The sequence below is a fragment of the Empidonax traillii genome, unplaced genomic scaffold (genome assembly GCF_003031625.1).
Source record: "Empidonax traillii isolate 1590-97213 ecotype Southwest subspecies unplaced genomic scaffold, ASM303162v1 scaffold144:size1428860, whole genome shotgun sequence".
Taxonomy (NCBI): domain Eukaryota; kingdom Metazoa; phylum Chordata; class Aves; order Passeriformes; family Tyrannidae; genus Empidonax; species Empidonax traillii.
This window is the reverse complement of record NW_020955337.1, coordinates 1247329-1253016: the sequence shown is the minus strand read 5'-3', so window position 1 is coordinate 1253016 and position 5688 is coordinate 1247329. Positions and strand designations below refer to the sequence as shown.

The 5688-nt window shown below is 40.2% G+C and overlaps 1 protein-coding gene across 1 annotated transcript in view; it reads right to left on the bottom strand.

Annotated features, from left to right (window-relative positions):
* Window positions 1-1744, bottom strand: part of SPARCL1 (SPARC like 1) — a 17083-nt gene extending 15339 nt beyond the window's left edge. Inside the window, exon 1 of the mRNA XM_027884417.1 lies at window positions 1563-1744. The gene's annotated coding sequence lies outside the window, so the exon portion shown is untranslated. The remainder of the gene's footprint in view (window positions 1-1562) is intronic.
* Between the last annotated feature and the right edge of the window lie 3944 nt (window positions 1745-5688).

The following is a 5688-nucleotide window of genomic DNA, read 5'->3' as shown; positions in this document are numbered from 1 at the left end:
CAAAATTGATCTTTCATTCTCATATCCCCAAAGTATAATTCAGAAAGCATGCGATGTGTTTTTTTTTTTTTAAATCACCACACTAAAACTTTTTTGGACTGCAATACAATTGAATGTCCTATTATTGTAAAAATCCTCAGCTTGGTCCTACGTCAGGCTTGTTAGCAAGAAATGCTGTTGCCCACATCCTCACTGATAAATGCTGTTACAGTCTTAGTATCTGGGTGTTGATCACAGCATTAACTGTCTGAGTGGATGGAGTTTTGTGTACAAGTATCTGTGTACAAGGCGATAAGCATCAGTGGGGAGAGGGAAAATTCTCTGTGCATTGTCTGTTCTTTCTATGACAAAAATGTACATGTGATACTCTTAAATTGCAACTGGTACAGCACATGCCTATGTTTAGGTCTGTTTCAAAAGCCCTCGTGACAGCGTGTGTGCATACCTCTTACATACATGTATAAGCTGTTCACGTGTGTACATATATAAAATTAAAAGGCAGAGTTTTAGGCAGAGTTTTTTACTCTGGTCTGAGTAAAAGAAGCAATTGTAATTAGAAAATAAATACCAGAGCATTAAATCTTCTACTCATTCTGTACCAGTAAATGGCTGCTAATGAGCATTGATCCATCTGATACTACCAGTTTTACAGCTGCAAAAGCCATTAGGCATAAGTCCTTGATGGCTGAATACAAAAAAAAACCAACAAATAAACCCAAACCAACAATTTTTCAGACATGTTAGAACAATTTGTAGATAAACCGTTGACATTAACTTAATGTTTAATGTCTTACAATTCCCTTCTACTCTTTGATTTTATTACTTGTTGAGGTCTGGGATTTTAGAGTTTTGTTTGGTTTTGGTGGTTTTTTTCCAGAGCTCTATATAGTTTAAGACCAGATCACATCAAAATGAGCTACTTTGATTTAATTTGAGAAGGGTCAAAATGAGAATTAACTTAGTAGCTGGAATTATCACTCTGTCAGTTGGTGGGTTTGGCATCTCCCAGAATCTGCATTTCTTTCATGGACTACATTTGCTACATGTTTTCACTAGATCTACCAACACATTTTTGAAAGGTTCCTCCAGGACCAGCCACAGTTTCTCTCTCTCCTCTCCAAAATGGGAAAAGAAGGAGGAAATCTATTTTTTTTGCCTTGTCTATTGTTCCTAAATGTTTTTTTTCTTGAGATTGTGACAAGTGTTGGGAAATCAGGTCACACCATGGCTTTCAGGTGGAAGACTGTATGCTTCTGAAAGAGGTATAAATTTTGCCTGACTCTTGGTGGCCACCACATAATGCTTTATTGCTTTGCAGGGTCACTGGAAAAACAATTGTTCCAGCAGTAAGATAAAGGTCTTCCTCAACACAATAACTATACAGTGTTTTCTCCTGCAAAGAACATCTACTTCTGTTCTAGACAGTCTGAAGAGTTATCCTTAAAACAGATGATACTGTACAAAGCTTCAGCTATTTCAGTGGGAAAAGTGGGGACAAAATTGCAGAGGGTTAGATATAAGGCATTCTAAGGCTTTAACTAAAAATAAAGAAGAAACAGTACCATAGCAGTAGAAGAGGTGCTCCTTCTTGCCTAGCCACTGGTGAACTGGAAATCCTTGAGCCTTGCAAAATGTTGCTGCTTTTCCTGAGAAGTGTTTTGGTGTGTGAAAGGGCCCCTCTCAGCAAGTGTGCTGTGCTGTAAGCTCCAAGGAAGGAAGATGATACTCTCTGGGTCTTGGTGAAACAAGGAATCCTAGGCTTCCATGGGATGAGGCGGGGTGGGGAGGGGGGGTTAATGGGCTGGTATAATTCTGCTGAATTAATTGAATCAGAGAGACCATTCAGTGTTCACAGGCTCTGGGCCAGTGGAACTCGGCCATTGTGTGGGAAGGACACATTTAGTCTTTAGTGGGGAGGGGAGCCTAGGGCAGCGGGTGTGACACTTTCTGCCACATCAGCTGGCCCCAGAAGAGCTGAACTAAGGGATCATCAGGGACAGTCACACTGTGGGTCTGGGGGACAGTAAAGCCAGTCCCTGTTGAACTTCTCAGTGTTGTTTCAGAATGCTGTACATGATGCGTGTGAGCCTGTAAAAAGGAAGGATCCTCAAATTAAAAATGAAAAAACCGGTATTGGTTGGGGAATCTTGCATAACTCTTAGGATTTCGCTGTTTTGAAGCTGTTGCCATGGCTGTGCTGCCTGTCTGCCATAGCAACGGTACAGAGCAAGCTGGTGACAAGTGTGAAAACCTCTACCGGTGGTGCCTGCCTGCAGCAGAGGCTTCTCGTTTGGCAAAGATTATTAATAGAGTTCAATCTTTCTTCTTGATTTGTCATTCTGTTATTCCGTAAAATGCACCACCTGAACTGGAATACTTTCCGGGAGATTGTCAGATCAGAAATAACAAAGCAGATGCACCAGTGGAAGAAAAGAAGCCCTTCTAGTGCTGTGTGGAGTAAAGTCAGCAGGTCTGGCCTCAAATTTCCCATTCTGCCAATATCATGGCTTGCTAAGAAGATCGCTTTCCATATTATTGACATGATTGGAAGAGAGGTTGAAGTGAAGTGAAATAAAGCATGTGATTGGTAAGAACTGTAATGCAAATGCTGAAAATTCAATCACTTTGGATAAAGTTTTATCATGTGGTTTTGTAAAATTACAGTTTAACTGGCTTCTGCTCTGTTCATCCAAAAAGGTAACAGACACTGGGGAAGCCATTAGACAAGATACAGTGAGAAATGTACAAAAACTGGCCATGTTTTATGTGGGCAACTGTGAAGTTTATAGTTAATTAAAAGAAGGAAAAAAAAAAAAAAAAACAAAGAGGCTGAAATTACAGCTGAGCTCTCTCTCTGTAGACCAAGCAGAAAAAAACCTTTGACAAAACCCCATGAGAAATTCTTTAAATCCCTTCCTCTTTTATCTCTGCTTCTTTGCCTGGAAACTAATTCATGCCTATTGGAGTTGAAATTCTGCTGGTCTGTCAGCCAGTCAGTGTCTGAAAGGAGTGGGGATATTTCAGAACTTCACGTTTGTTTTTTCTTTTGTTGTGCATGCAGAAAAGATGATTTGTTTTATCTATTCAAAACTTTGTTGTGTGCTGTGTTGTACTATCCGATTATCTTTATTGGGGGATCAAAGATAAGTGGTTTTCCAGTGATTTTTAAATATTCCAGATATTGATGGACTCTCAGCTAATAGAAGTTATCCATGTGGCTCCCAGAAATTAGGACAAATACACCAATGTTAATGTCATGCTAGCTAAGTATCAACTCTTTTTCTCATAAGATTTTCAAATAATGGCTATTAATATTGCCTTGAAATTGTTAATTCAAAAAGCATCAGACTCTGAAGAACTGTGTAGAAACTTGAAGCTGAAATTTGTGGGAGCTTGAAGGTTATTACTGGAAAACTGTATGTGATTTGTAGGCTTTGCCTATTTCTGTGTTTAAACAGCTTCCTTGGGACTTACAGGGTGATATGGAGGAAATGTTTTCTTTTTGAGGATGCTGAAAGATTATATCTGGTTTATCAAAGCTGTTAAATATTTGCAAAATGTTTCATTAAATCAAATTTTCTGGTTTTGTGCTTGATTACAAAGGGCTTTGGCTGAGAAAAGAACTCTGGTTGTTTTCTGAGTGTCATCAGGAGGCCTGAGCTTGTCTAGGAACCATCAGTGCCAGTACTACAGTCCTTAGCCAGTCCCACTGTGTCAGGAAGGATGCTTTTTGGAAACCCTTTCATTGATGGATTAGTAGTTCTCACACCAGTAAGAGGTGCTGTACCATCCTGGTAAAGTGTGGAAGCCAAGGAGTTGCTCTGCTGGAAAGCTTCAACCTAGAAATTATTGTTGTGACTCATTAGAGGATTTCACTTGGAAACAGGATAATTGTATCCTGTCCCCAGCTCTCTTTTACTTGGGAGGAAGGACTTGAGCATGAGCGTGTTTTACAGCTAGGTGACCTTTCAGTGAAGTATATGGCTGCATCAGTTCTGACTCAACAATAGAAGGACATGAATTTATTTAATATTAGTATAATCCCAGAGTTCCTGATATCCTGGCTTGATCTTTGCTTTGGTTTCCATTTGTATTTCAGTGCTGTGCTTGTAGCCTGTGTTCTGGATCTGAAAATGTGGGACACATCTCAGCAACCACGTCAGTGGAGAGACATTTTCTCATTTCTGTGTGCTTTGGACTGAAGCCTGATTTAATTAGTTAAGACCAGAAATTTCCCAAATTTCCTGATCCGTGCAAGGCCCTTAGAAAGCAGTGAACACGTAGCCTGCATCAACGTGTGCTTGAGAAGCACTGATGGATCATTGCAGCTGCATCATCAGTGGGTCCCACTTCGGTTGCTGTGCTGTGCAATTACTGATGTGCATCACCTGAAAAGCCCAGTTTCATTTTAGACTTTGGCTCTTTAATTGCAGCCTACACTATTATGATGAAGTCACGCATTATCTAGCACCATGGTAGGGAAACTGGACATGTGGGGTTCTCTTTAAGAGTAATTTTTGGCACAATGAGTGCTCACTGGTGAAAATTACCTGCTGGTCTCCAGTAAATCTAATATGCAGTGAGGAGAAGTATGGCTCTTGGAAGGAAAAAAACTACATGAAGAGGAGAGTTAAAAGGAGAATATAGAGCAAGCAGTAAAAAAAAACCCCAAAACAAAACCAAAAAACCAAAAAAAAAAAAAAAAAAAAATGAAAGAAAGAAGACAGATTAGCACAGGGAGGTGAAATAGTTTATCTGTGCCTCACTGTGGCAGCTGCTAAACAGACACTTTAAACAAAGGAAGAAGAGCAAAAGCTCAGAGAATTTTGCATTATATTTATTAATATACCTATTTTTCATTGTGTTCTCTTAGCAGGAAAGATCTGGGGGTATGACTGACTGTGGGGCAGACAGAGTTAGACTGAAAAGGTGTTTGTTTTTATTGGAGCTGTCTGCACATCTGCATGCTCAGTCCAGCCAGAAACCTTGAGGTCTCTGCCCACAAGAGAGTGATGTTGAGCCATCCACCTCCAGAACACGTACCAGGGCTCAACTGACAGGTTTTTAAAATGTGCTTTACATTTTAACCTCTGTTCTGATTCACAAATGAAATTTTACTTTTCCATCAAATATGCTTTACCCCAAATTCAAAAAATGCAAGCAAGCTGGAATTCAAGTGGGGTTTCTAGAGTAGATAAAAAACTATGCATGTACACTGGCTATTATATCAATGATATAGTATCTAGCTTATGTGTCCCTACTTTTTCTCTTTTTACTAGAGGGGGGTAAAAAAAGAACTACAAAACAACAGACAGACATGAAACAGTTTGACTGAAGTCTGGCTGAAGCCAGGGCAGACTGCACAGTGCTGATGTGCACAATCCTGGGTGTCCCAGGTTGTTGCAGATCACAGCCTGCTGCTTTGTGTTGTTGAGAGGGCTCTAAGCATATCTCTGGTTGCATGTTAGCAAATTTAGGGAAGTCTCTGCATGACTTCCTTAACAAAAGGTGCATCTACAGCCTTTCGTGAGCCTGTGAAATTACTGGCCCAAAACAGGTTCTTTCATCTGATGTGCAAGAGGCCAGTCCACACACAGAGTCGAGGTATTTGACTTATTTACAGTTCTGCACAGAAACAGCGGCTGGGTGGCAAATCCACACAGCCAGCAGACAACTACCAAAACCTTT